This window comes from Bos mutus, chromosome 12 (assembly GCF_027580195.1).
Source record: "Bos mutus isolate GX-2022 chromosome 12, NWIPB_WYAK_1.1, whole genome shotgun sequence".
NCBI classification, from domain to species: Eukaryota; Metazoa; Chordata; class Mammalia; order Artiodactyla; family Bovidae; genus Bos; species Bos mutus.
In genome coordinates this window covers 32,438,918-32,453,094 of record NC_091628.1, presented here as the reverse complement: position 1 = coordinate 32,453,094, position 14,177 = coordinate 32,438,918, and the positions used below count along the sequence as shown (strand labels likewise).

The window sequence follows — 14,177 nt, the reverse complement described above, 5'->3', positions numbered from 1 at the left end:
TCGGAGCAGCCCATCAGCATTGTTTTTCCCCCTCGTCCTTCCACCCTCTCCTCTGGAAGGAAGGCCGCTGCGCCTCCCTGCTTGATCTCTGCAGGTCGAATTCAAGCCTGTTGGAGGCGGTGGGGTCCTCCCTTGTCAGTCATGGTCGAGTCTTACCTGCCCGTCTAGAGTGGCAGTATGCGTTTCCCGACACACTCTTCTCTTGGTTCCTACCAGACCTCGTGTATTCATCGACCCTAAACACGGTTTGTCTCTTCTGTCTCCAGGCCCACATTCGTGTACTCCTTCCACATGGAACTCCTGCCCGTCAAGCTCCTAGCCTGCCTGCAAGAGCAGATGCACATTCTCCTTCCTCCATGGAGCCTCCTCTGACCCCTTCATGCCTCTTCCCTGGGCCCCAAGCACATAGTAGGTGCTTGGTTGTTACTCTGAAGTGAGTTAAGTAAATGAAGGGGAAAACCCCGAACTGCTCATTGCCTCTATTACTCTTAATAACGCTGATTAGAGTCACAGAAATTATAGCACAAGTGGGCTAAGGGACTATCCAGGTCACAGGAGAGTGGATGGTTGCCAAGGGTCGGATTCAATTAATTTGAATTTTATGTGTTCTTATTCTGTTTGTGCTGGGAGGCTGGACATAGAGATGAGTGCACGAGGCCACTTGGCCCTGACAAGAATGTGATCTTGCTGATGCTGAGTTTGTCCGGGAACCAGAAGTCTGATGTTTGTAAATATTCCTTTAAATGCAAGCATTAAGGGTAGAGGTTGTTTGTTTAAGTTCTTCCGGAAGAGGGTTGACAATCCCAGTGTTACATGCTTGTGGCAGAGGCCAAACTGACCTGCTCAGATCCCATGAGGCTCTACCTTGCAGGGTCCATGTCACTGGGTCCATGTCACTGGGGCCACTCCACCTCCCACCACTCCCCTACCCCCGCAGCTGGTTGAACGTTCTGTGCCATCCGTGGTCTTGTTTCATCCCTCCTTGCTGACCACGGGGCAGGAGAGGAGGGGAGCAGGAGCCTCAAGACTGACGGAGCTGGGCTCCCGTGTCATTGACCCGCTGCCCACGTGGCAGCTCCTTAGAAGCAAAGGAATTTCTGTTAGTAACTGACCTTTGCTTTGGTGTAGCTTTCTGGAGCCTGCACACATTTTTCATGGCTGCTGCCTCATTCAGCCATCGAGGGAGCCTGTAAATTAGGCAGTGAAGCTATTATTTCCACTTTTCAGAGGAAAGACTACCAGCTTTGACCACATAACTAGAGTGTGGCAGCACGGGAATCAGAGCCTTGTTTTAATGACTGCTCCCACGCGCTCTCCACTCTACACACCACCTCGTGCAAACATTAAGAGTTTTGTGCCGTCCGATGTTCAGTCATTGGCGTTAAGCTGGTTATTGGGTGATATAATGTAATGATAGCGGTGTATCATGCATCTGCATGCTAAATTGCTTCAGGCATGTCTGACTCTTTGCGACCCTATGGGCTGTAATCTGCCAGGCTCCTCTGTCCACGGGATTCTCCAGGAAAGAACACTGGAATGGGTTGCCAGTTCCTCCTCCCGGGGATCTTCCCAACCAGATTGAACCCGTGTCTCTTATGTCTCCTGCATTGGCAAGTGGATTCTTTACCACTATCACTGCATCTGTGTAGATGGCCAGAGTCAAATATACCTGGTGGAGCAGAATTTTCCAGTTTTATTTTTTTGAAACAGGTGTATTATGTAGTTCAGAAAAATGTAAAACTATAAAAAGGCGTAAAGTGGAAATCTGGAAATCTTCACTTCGTTCTGTCCCTATCCACCCCGTTTCACCCACACACCCAAAGGTAGCTCACCACTTGTGCTACTTCACAAGCTGTTTCGAATGTTTTCCTCAGACCAAGGTTGATTTGAGTCTTTTCTCTTCTGGAAGATGGACTCATTCGACAATGTGGAGTCGTTTATTCAGGTGTCTTTGTTTGTGTGGCTGGGTCAGGTCTTAGCTGCAGCAGGCGAGTTCTGGTCCCCTGACCAGGGACTGACACTGGGCCCCTGCGCTGGGAGCACACGGTGTTAGCCACTGGAGCACCGGGGACATCCCAGTGTCACGTGGCTTAGCGCGAAAAACTTACCTATCGAGTCCAGAATCTGACTTTGAGTTCAAACCAAAGGTCTTTAAAAAAAATAACTTTATTTATTTAGTTTTGGTTGTGCTGGGTCTTTGTCGCTGCCCACGGGCTTTCTCTAGCCGCAGTGAGTGGGCTGCTCACCGCAGTGGCTTCTCTTGCTGTGAAGCACGAGCTCCAGGGCGCACGGGCTTCAGCAGTTGCAGCTCCCGGCTCAGTGGTTGGGCACGCGGGCTTAGTTACCCCACGGCATGTGGGATCTTCCTGGATTAGGGATCAAACCTATGTCTCCTGCATTGGCAGGTGGATCCTTTACCACTGAAACCAAAGATCTTATGGTAAACCCAGGAGTAGTATTTGTGTATAGTTACAGAATTGGGTTCTTCTTTTTTACTCAGTTAATTCCAAAATATTCAAGTGTTGGCAGTGTTCAAACAGCCTTTTGAACAAGCTGAATTCACCCAAGAAATAGCCATGCCTTCTGGCTCAGTCCTTTGAGGACTCTGACCCAGTAGACATCTTCCTGTTGTATTGCCAAGGGGTGTTTAGCGGGTCCACATTAGGATTCAGTAAAGTGCATGAAATGTGATGTGGTGTTCAAGTTCCCAGCTGGTTTGAGTCAGGGCGTCACTGTTCTGGTGCAAACTGACAAGGACTATGGTGAAACCAGGGACCCGTGGGCAAAACATCTTCTACAGTCCCAGATCAATGCCTGTAACAGGAGCATCTCAAGTAATTTAATTCTGGCTATTTAGTTTCCCAAAAGAGGAATTTCAATAGTGCTGAAAGTGACTGGGGAGATATCAGCAAACATGTCACATGAAGGAAAGGAATAGCACCCACAATGTACCAAAAACATAGCTAACAATGGGTTATAACCAGTGCTGAGACCTCTTCCTCGCTGTAATGTCCAGCGGAGGGTGTGGGTTGCAGTGGAGTTGAGAACCGTGTGGAGGGGCAGCAGAAGCAGCTGATGGACCCCAAGGCATCAGCATAGCACAGAAGCAGGATCCTCAAAGTGTGTGCACACACGTGCACATGTGTGTGCATGCATATGTGTGCACATGTGCATGCGTGTGCTGCCACCTCCCACTGCAGATGGCAGGGATATGAACAGTCCTCACCCTGGAAGCTGAGGAGCTGACCCTCTGCAGGCTGACATGAGAGAGGGTCAAGGCGGAGAGGGCGTCTGGTCTGTGTCTTTTTAGTATCTTGGAAAGCCCTCCCCCCACCTCTGTTTTGTTCTAGGATAAACAGGATTAGAGGTGACTCCTCGGCCCTCAGTCTGCAATTATGTATAAGTCCTTTGTAGCTAGCTCCTCTCAGTCTGCATGAATGACCAATGGGGGCTGACTGGGGTGCCCCTCACAAAGGAGAAAGCACATATCACATAAAATCCCACTGAGAAGGCAAGGGGAGAGATGGCACAGTCAGAGAAGTCAGTGGAAATGAAGCCTTCAGGACGGAATCACAAGGGTGGGAAACATTTGTCCTTTTTCAATCATGGAAGCCAGAATGGGTGGGCAGGCAATAGTTAGGAGCAGAGGGACCCTGAAAGTTGGGGGGCCCTGTGCCATCACGTCCTGAACATCATCTGGATGGTTTGACCACTCTGAATCAGGAGGACAGCTGTCTACATTTTCACTGGGGTCTGTAGAAATAGCAATTTGAAATTTTCATTACTGGCAGGTTCCAGAAATTCTCAACTTGGATCCATGGACCCCCAACACCAGACATTCTCATTCATTAGATGTGCTCTTTTTTTTAAGTTAAAAAAGTATTAATTTTAGTTTTTGGCTACGCTGGGTCTGCTGCTGCATGTGGTCTTTCTCTAGTTGGGGTGCACTAGCTTCTCACTGCAGTGGCTCCTATTGCTGAGGAGCACGGATTCCAGAGCACAGGCTCAGGAGTTGTGACACAGGCTTAGTTGCATGTGGGACCCTCCTGGACCAGGGATCAAACCCTTGTTTTTTGCATTGGCAGGCAGATTCTTATCCACTGTGCTCCCAGGGAAGCGCCATTTGATGTGCTTTTGGAGAATCCCATGGACAGAGGAGCCTGGCAGGCTACAGTTGATGGGATCACAAGAGTCGGACATGACTTAGCTATCTTTCTTTTCCTTTCCTTAACAAGCATCCCAGTTGTCTCCTCTGTAGACAGTCTCTGGATACTTGGAGCACAGAGTCGATCAGAGTGAGACTGAGCCAGGAAAGTCCCTGAGTTCCGTGGGCCTCTTGCTGGTTTCAGTCACTCAGCAACTAGCCCACATTCGTATTAGATAAATCTGGGCTGGAATTCCCACTCCACTACTTTATAACTTGATCAAAGAACCCAGCCTCTCCACCCTCAGTTCACGCAATTTGTGTGAGGGGTAAGGGAAGTGATGTGTAAATGCACAGGCATCTGGCACAAAATAGGCGCCCAGGAAATTTGCATTTTTATTGTTGTTGAGATTAACTCTTAAATAATTCCTGTTTCTCTTCATATCTATCATTTATGCTCTACTGTGTTTTACCCCTTGGCTGTCGTGTAGAGCTTAATCAAATAGAATAGGACATTGATAAATGATGGTGAATCCCTTCCAAGAGTGCCTGCTCTCATTTGGCACCCTTTTCCCTCCTTGCTGGGAAAAGTCTTGCAGAGACGTGCCAGTGTTATTTTCCCAAATATTTTACCTGTTGCTCTTCCTTGCCTTGTATAGACACACTGTTGGTTCCAGGATGATATAGGACAATGGTCTGAGGTTCAGGAGGGTTGGGCAGCCAGCATGGAAGCTGGTTGGAGAGGAAAGTGGCCCCAGTTCATGCTGGACTCAACAAGCCAACCTCTGAGATTAAACAGAGGTTGAGATCCAGAGTGTGGCCTGAATCGGTGCAGTCAGGTGTGACAGGTGAGACGAGGACAGGAGGTGGGGCCAGGTAAGCCAGTGGAAGCGAGGCCAGGAGTAAACACTCAAGGGGAGATGGTACCAGTCAGAGCTGGAGAGGTGCCCAGGGTCTGAAGGGTTGGAGGTTATGAGCTGGAGAAGAAATGAGAAGCAACAGCACCTAGAAGTCAGGGAGGTCATCCCTCGGCCAGGTAAGAAGCCAAGGACTCCTCCCTGAACGACAGGAACCATTAGACACAACTGGGCTGGAGCCAAGAAGGAGAAGAAACAGGAAGACCTGCCTATCTGGCAAGTGACCTGCCAGAGGGCGAGCAGGTGCTCCAGGAAAACACTATTCAGTGCCTTGCACAGGTGAGGATTACAGCAGAAGAAACGTGCCCACCCAACCCACAACTGTGCAAGGCATGTGGTAGGTGAGGGGCAGACACTGGCTAGATTAGTTCTCGACCAGTTAGGAAAATACATTTCAGGGCTCCTTTTCACTTGACTTCTTCCCTGAGGTGAGGAATCCAGGTTTGGAGAAAGCAAGTCATCTTTTTTTGTCCTGGTTATGATTTAGTGAAGTTTTTGGTGGCTCAGATGGTAAAGAATCTGCCTGCCTGAGTCGGGAAAATCCCCTGGAGGAGAGTGTGGCAACCCACTCCAGTAGTCTTGCCTGGAGAAGCCCATGGACAGAGGAGCCTGGCGGGCTACAGTCCATGGGGTCACAAAGAGTCAGACGCAACTGAGTGACTCACACTTCACTTTTGCCCCAGGAGGGTAAGCAGGACTTGTTGTTTCATCACGGGATTCCTTTGAAGTCCCCTCCGCACAAACCTCCCTCCCCACAAGTTTCTGCTGAACTGGGATTCTAAGATTAGCCGTTTCCTCCCTCCTCCCCCAGGCAGAGTTGGGGCCTAGAGACACTGTGCGCAGGGGGACGGCCTGGCTGGTAGGGGCTGCACAGGTTTAGCTGGAACTTGGTTGAGTCTTTCTTAAAATGGAAGCATGTCAGTTAGGACTACTACTTTTGGCTACAATAGAAACTCCAAGATGACAGTGGCTTCAATAAACAGGAAGTTTCTTCTCATATTTAAAAAGTCCCTTAGAAGCAATCTGGCTTCTTTTATGAGATGAATGGATAAACTGTGGTTCATCCAGGCTGCTGCTGCTGCTGCTAAGTCGCTTCAGTCGTGTCCAACCCTGTGTGACCCCATAGACGGCAGCCCACCAGGCTCCCCCGTCCCTGGGATTCTCCAGGCAAGAACACTGGAGTGGGTTGCCATTTCCTTCTCCAATGCATGAAAGTGAAAAGTGAAAGTGAAGTCGCTCAGTCGTGTCCGACTCTTAGCGACCCCATGGACTGCAGCCTACCAGGCTCCTCCATCCATGGGATTCTCCAGGCAAGAGTAGTGGAGTGGGGTGCCATCATCTAGGCTACGGAATACTAATTCAGCAATAAAGAGAAGTGAGCTTTCAAGCCACAAAAAGGCATGGAGGAGACTTATGCACATACTGCTAAGTGAAAGAGGCCAGTCTGAAAAGGCTACGTATTATCTAAGCATATTCTGGAAAAGGCAAAACTATGGAAACAGTAAAAAGATCAGTGGTTGTCTGGAATTCCAAGGGAGGGAGGGATGAGCAGATGGAGCATAGGGGGTTTTCAGGACAGTGAAACTATTCTATATGATACTGGGATGGTGGATCCCTGTCATTTTCATTTGTCAAAACCTACAGTATGTACAACATAAAAAGTGAACCTGATGTAAACTATGGACTTTAGTTTATAATAACGTATCAATATTACTTCACTGAGGGTAACAGATGTACCACTTTCAAGCAAAATTCTGATTTAAGCAAGAAAACCGTGGGTAGGAGGAATTCTCTGAATTTTCTGCTCAATTTTTTTCTGTAAACCTGCTGCTGCTGCTACGTCACTTCAGTCGTGTCCAACTCTGTGTGACCCCAGAGATGGCAGCCCACCAGTCTCCCCCGTCCCTGGGATTCTCCAGGCAAGAACACTGGAGTGGGTTGCCATTTCCTTCTCTCTGTAAACCTAACACTGTTCAAAAATGAAGCCAAAGAATTAAAACAAAAAAAGTCCAGTGTAGAATAACTCGGGCTGGAGTGGTAGTTCTATTGCTAATCTGAGATTGAAGAAACAGTCATCTTTCTGCCCTTCTAGCTAGCGTGTACCTCTCACCCTCAGGGTCTTCCTCATGGTCCAGGATGGGTGTGGAGCACCAGCTATCTAAGTTCCAGGCAGCAGGAAGGAGGATCCCACTTGACCTAACTTTCATTTATGAATCTTCCCAGAGTCCTACACAATACTTGCATTTGTATCTCCTTAGTCACACACAGTTTCAAGAGAAGCTGGGAAATGTAGACTTTTCTCTGGGTGTCTTTGCACCCCTAGTGATACTGTAGTTCTGTCACTAAGGAAAAATAGAAGGGGCAAGACTCTTTAGAGTCCCTTGGACTGCGTGGAGATCAAACCAGTCAATCCTAAAGGAAATCAACCCTGAATATTCATTGGAAGGACTGATGCTGAGGCTGAAGATCTAATACTTTGGCCACCTGATGCGAAGAGCCAACTCATTGGAAAAGACCCTGATGCTGGGAAAGATTGAGGGCAGGAGGAGAATGGGGCGGCCATGGATGAGATGGTTGGATGGCATCACCAATTCAATGGCCATGAGTTTGAGCAAACTCCAGGACTTGGTGAAGGACAGGGAAGGCTGGCAGGCTGCAGTCCACAGCATCACAAAGAGTCAGACATGACTGAGCGACTGAACAACAGTTGGCTAGCAACTAGGTCTCTCTACCTCATTTGTTTTTTTTGGCTGCACCATGCAGCTTGTAGGATCTGAGTTTCCTGACTGGTGATCGAACTCACGTCCCCTGCAGTGGAAGCATGAAGTCTTTATCATTGGATCACCAGGAAAGTACCAGGGAGGCACAACTCTTCTTAGGAGCGTAGGGTTTGGCCTTTTCAAGAAGCTTTGTAGTTTCTCAGTGACCCTGCTTGGGGGACAACACTGCTGGGTCTTGCTTCAGCCTGGAGGAATTTCAGAAGGAATCTGTGACTGAGGAGGAGTGTGGGGACTGCTGGACTGGACAGGCGCTATTAGGAACACTTTCCACCCCCTGGCCCCTTCCAACAAAAGCTCCCAGGGCTGCAGGCAGACACCACTTTTCTACCCTCATATTGGAGGGAGAAGCGGAATGGAGCGAAGGATGACTGGGGTAGTAACAGGAGTGCAGTGGCAGCGCCCTGGGCCTCCTCCTCTGGGGGAGGGAAGGCCTGCCTGTGTGCCAGGCGGGGGCTGGGGGCTGGGGCAGCAGGGCACGGCCCCTGTTTTCTGTGCAGTGTGAAGTGGAACAAACACACCAACTCCCAGTTCCTTTAGCCAGGCTGGGTGCCCTCCCTCATGAATCACAACCCTCCCAGCAGAGCAGAGCTGCTGGCAGTTGACGGGGCTTCTGTCTGACAACGCTCCCCGTGATCTTCCCGGTGCATCAGATGCCCTGTTAATTGCTCTGAATGACGGCACAGCACTGGAGGGCAGAGCAGTGGGTGAGGCTGTGACAGGGGAAGAGAGCAGGGATTCATCCAAGGAGACACTGGATCTGAGCAGACAGACCCGTGATGTATGCGTTCTGTCAGCCTGTTAGGTGGTGAAACCTCCTAACTCCCCACTGACAGCTGTCGGTGTTGGAGCCAAGGGTGGGGGAACCTCTGAAACTCCAGCCACGTGTTGGACTCGAGGGTTGAGGGTGTTTTCTCTGCCCCTCCCCTCTCTGCTTCCTAGACCCTGGGGACTGACAGAGCCCAGATAATTAAGGTTCAATATCTTTTTTTTTTTTTTTTTTTCCTGTGTGAAGAAAACACTTTGTTTTAAAAACCATTATGTGTTGTGCTGGGCTTAGTCACTCAGTCGTATCCGACTCTTTGGGACCCCATGGACTGTAGCCTGCCAGGCTCCTCTGTCCATGGAGATTTTCCAGGCAAGCATGCTGGAGTGGGTTGCCATTTCCTCCTCCAGGGGATCTTCTCAACCCAGGGTTCAAACCCAGGTCTCCCACATTGCAGTCAGATTAACATCTGAGCCACCAGGGAAGCCCATGAATACTGGAGTGAGTAGCCTACTCTTCTCCAGGGATCTTCCTAACCCAGGGTCTCCTGCATTGCAGGTGGATTCTTTACCAGCTGAGCTACCATATGTCTGCTTAAATATAAAGTTAGCTAACAGTGGCCATCAGGTATGGAGTAACATGTTACCTGACAATTATCTGGACTTATTTAGCAGTTATTCAAAGGGCCAGCTTGGGGAAATGCCAGGGAAGTGAGCAGTAGATTTAAACCTCAGATCTATATGCTGCTGGCCAGCGTGAGGCCCCCCTCTCTGTGTTTTCTTTCTCTGGTAACTTCAGGCATGTTGATGCTTATCCTTGGAGTGCTCCAAATCTGGGCTTAGTTCCTGAATGGTGTTTGTCTTTCCAGAGACAACAAAGACAGACACAGATGATTGTGGGATGAATCGCAAAGAGACACAGGTGTCATTCTGCTTGAATTACTTAAAAGACTCTTTCTTGCTATTGAAACACTTTTAAATATCCTGCAGAGAGAGATAGACAGAGGAAAAGAAATTTAGAAATGAATGAGAACTAAATTGCAAAATCACATAGCAATTGTCCTAGCTGTCAGATCTGTCGCTCCACCCAAAATCTTCCTCAACAAAATGATTTCCCTTTTTATCACTCCACATTATCATTTTTTATCATTCATTGTTCATCTTAAACATGGACTGGGCAGAAAGTTCTGCCTTTTCCCATTTATCACTCACAAAAAGCTTGTTTCTATGGTGTCTTTTTGAAGGTTTATATGAGGATATTTGCGCTTAGTTGTTCAGTCATGTCTGACTCTTTGCAACCCCGTGGACTGCAGCCTGCCAGGCTCCTCTGTCCATGGGCATTCTCCAGGTAAGAATAGTGGAGTGGATTGCCATGCCCTCCTCCAAGGGATCTTCCCAACCCAGGATCTCCTGGGATCGAACCAGGTCTCCTGCATTGCAGGAAGATTCTTTACTGTCTGAGTCACCAGGGAAGCCCCTTATACGAGGATGCCGCTGCTGCTGCTGCTAAGTCACTTGAGTCGTGTCCGACTTTGTGCGACCCCGTAGACGGCAGCCCACCAGACTCCCCTGTCCCTGGGATTCTCCAGGCAAGAACACTGGAGTGGGTTGCCATTTTAACAGAATGCAATTTACTAATTCTGGCAAAAAGCTCCCCAAAGTATATGCTATTCCCTAGAGAATCCCATGGACAGAGGAGCCTGGTGGGCTACAGTCCATTGGGTCCCTAAGAGTTGGACATGACTGAGCAACTAACACACACACACACACACACACACACGAGTGCTTATTCATTTTAATCAGTTGCAAATTGTGTAGATACAGCATCAAGATAGAAAATGCAACGTTTCTTGGTTTGCTACTCACAGAGAATAAAGTGGGTCCTGAAAGATTTGGGCTCAAGCATGTAACATTTTATAGAAAAAAGATTTTCTTAAATTTTCCAATCAGAAAAGACTTCTTCACATTTCAGACAATATTTTTCTACAGGATATAAGAACATGATTATAAAAATGAGAAAATAATCCTTCTTTGAAATTAACTTTTTCAGATCATTGCAGCAAAGTCATAGCATTAAAATGAAAATAAAATTATAAGTGAGATAAAATGACTTTATAATACAAAAAAGCAATCAGCATGCTTGCTTGAGAAATCCCATGGACAAAAGAGTCTGGCAGGCTACAGTCCATGGGGTCACAAAGGAATCAGACACAACTGAAGTGATTAAAACAACAACAAAAACAGTGAGAATAACACTAATTTAAGGAAATTTTCCAAGTCAGTCTTGAGAGAAGGATAAATCATTGTAGATGATTTAAACAAATGAATTTTACAGGCTCATGGACTTGAGCGGTTTTTTTTTTTTTTTTTTTTTTGCCAAACCCATGGCACATGGACTATTAGTTTCCGACCTGGGATCCAGCCTGTACCCCCCTCATTGGAAGGCAGATTCTTAACCACCGGGCCACCAGGGAAGTCCCTGGCTGTGCCATTTGCATTTTCATCAGCAGTGAGTGACAGTTCCTGTTGCTTCACATCCTTACCAGCATTTGGGGTGATCAGTAGCTGGGATTTTAGGCATTCTAATAGTGTGCAGTGATATCTTATTGTTGTTTTAATTTGCAAGTCCCTAATGACTATGATGTTGATCATATTTTCATATATTTATTTGCCATTTGTATTAATATGTCTTCTTTGATGAGGTGTCCTTTCAGATCTTTCACTCAATTTTTTTTTTTTTTTTTTTCTGGCTACACTGAGTGGCTTGTGGGACAATTTCTCAATCAGGATGGAACCCAAACTCCCAGCAGTGACAGCACTGAGTCCTAATCACTGGACTGCCAGGCAATTCCCTTTTGCACAACTGAAATTCATTTTTGTTTTCTTAGTTTTAAGAGTTCTTTGCATACTGTAGATATCAGTTCTTTATTAGATATGTGTTTTGCAAAATTTTCCTCCAAGTTTATGGCTTATGTTCTCATTCTCATGACAGTGTCTTTCAGAGCAGAAGTTTTAAATTTTAATGAAGTTTTATAGTTGCCAGGAGAGAAGGATAGGGGAAAGAGATAGTTAGGGAGTTTGGGACCGACATGTACACACTGCTATATGTAAAATGAATAACCACCAAAGACCTGCTATATAGCACAGGGAACTCTGATCAGTGTTATGTGGCAGCCTGATGGGAGGGGATCTGAAGGGAGAATGGATACATGGATATATATGGCTGAGTCCCTTCACTGTTCATCTGAAACTATCACAGTAATGTTAACTGGCTGGACCCTAATAGGAAACAAAAAGTTTAAATTATTTTTAAAATTTTAATCAACTTCAACTCACCCTTCTTTCTTCCATGGATTATGCCTTTGGTGTTGAATCTATAAGTCATTGCCAAACCCAAGGTCATCTAGATTTTCTCCTATGCTATCTTCTAGGAGTTTTATAGTTTTGCATTTTACATTTAGGTATACGATCCACTGTGAGGCAGTTTTGTGAAGGGTGTAAGGTCTGGGTTTAGATTCTTCGTTTGTTTGTGTTACCTGTGGATGTCCCGCTGATCAGCGTTGCTTCAAAAGACTGTCTTTTCGCAATTGAATTGCCTTCGCTCCCTTTCCAAAGGTCAGGTGACTATATTTGTGTGGGTCTCTTTATGGGCTCTCCGTTTTGTTCTATCGATCTATTTGTCTATCTTTTCACCAAGCGCACACTATTTGATTACTGTAGCTTTATAATAAGCCTTAAGCTAGGTGGTGTCGGTCCTCCAAGTCTGTTGTTCTCCTTAAACCTCACGTTGGTTCTTCTAAGTCTTTTGCCTCTCCATATAAACTTTAGAATTGATTTGCTGATATCTACAAAATAACCTTCTGGTGCTTTGATTGAGATGGTGTTGAATGTAATCATTATATACATTTTTGGTGGGTCTCTACCTATCTCTACCTAGCAGTAGAATTGTTGAATTGTGGAGAAAGCATATGTTAAGCTTTCATTCAATTTATGTTCAGTTTTCCAAAACTTGTTTTGCAAATTCACATACCAACCAGAAGTAGGTGGGAGTTTAAGTTGCTCTGTATCCTTGCAGTATCCAGTGTTTTCCCCTTTAGCTGTTTTGGTAGGTGTATAATGATATCACATTAAAATTATAGTTTGCATTTCCCTGGTGACTAATGAAGTTGAGAACTTTTCAGATATTTATTGGATATCCTCTTTTGTTGAGTTTCTGTTCAAGTCTTTTGTTCATTATTTCTATGAAATATTCTTTTCCTTATCGATTTGAAGGGTTTTTTTTCCTATTCACAATGTGAGTCCTTTGTTGAGCATGTATTGCAAATGCTTCTTCCAATGTGTAGGTTCTATTTTTAATCTGCTAATAATGTCTCTTCAATGAATAGGAGTCTTCATTTTAATATTTTCCAACTGAAGTCATTTTTTTCTATTATTACCAAAGTTTTTGTGTCTTGTTTAGGAAATCTTTGCCTCCTTCAAAAACTGAGGGAGAGCAAAATTTAGTCATCAGAATGGGGCTGTGTGTAATAATAAATTTACTTATTCATATACCTATTTGTGCCATAAATATTTATTTCCTGGTATATTTATATAATGGAATACCATACAGTAGTTTAAGTGAACTACAGCTGCATGTATTAACAAGAATGTGTCTCAAAAGCATTATGCTGAATGAAAAGAGTCACAGAAGCATGGAGAATATATAGTATACTATATATAGTATATTACTATACTATAGTAATATAGAGTAGAGTAATAGTTGAAATTTTTAAAAAATTTAGTTTTATTTATTTATTTAGCTGAGTCGTGGCATGCAGGAACTTTGATCTTTGTTTTGACATTCAAACTCTTAGCTGTGGCTTGTGGGTTCTAGCTCCCTGACCAGGAATCGAACCCAGACCCCCCAGCATTGGGAGCACAGTCTGAGCCACTGAACCACCAGGGAAGCCCAGACTAATAGGCAAAATTAAACAACGTGTTGTGTAGAAACTCATACGATTGTGGTATATCCTTCAAGAAAAACGAGGGAATTGTTGATGTAAAAGTCAGGTGTACAAATACCTCTTAGAGGATGCAGAGGGGTGTGGTCAGGGAAAGCACACGGGGACTTCTGATATTCTGATAAAGCTCTGTCTCCTAAGTTGGTTGGTGGCTCCAGGTGTTTATTTCACTATTTTGTACCTGTACAGTCCACGCACTCTTTTGAATGTAGGATATAGTCACAGTAATAAAAGGGAAAACAAAAGATGAGCATGTAGATTGAAGGGACACACCCAGTCTTATGCAGAATAGATACAAATATGTCCTCACACAGACACAGCAGGGAAACCACAGAATCTCAGCAGCCTAGCATCACCAGAAAGACAGGTACCTAAAAACAAGGATACTTTGACTGACTGGGCTTAGCAGATGCCAGCAGCTACCTAATGACATCTCCAGACTGCTGAAGGAAAAGAATTCCTTACCCACAGGTTATTCCCAAGATCTAAGGTGCAATAAAAGCAGCTTTTGGCTCCGTCTCTTCATTCTTTCTAGGGATATTTCTGCACTGTTCTACAATAGCATATTGGGCAC

At 45.7% G+C, this 14,177-nt stretch overlaps 1 long non-coding RNA gene across 1 annotated transcript in view; it reads left to right on the top strand.

Annotated features, from left to right (window-relative positions):
* Positions 1–14,177, top strand: part of LOC138990261 (uncharacterized) — a 54,042-nt gene that overhangs the window by 3,664 nt on the left and 36,201 nt on the right. Inside the window, exon 3 of the long non-coding RNA XR_011466380.1 lies at positions 267–433. This is a non-coding gene — a long non-coding RNA (uncharacterized lncRNA). The remainder of the gene's footprint in view (positions 1–266; positions 434–14,177) is intronic.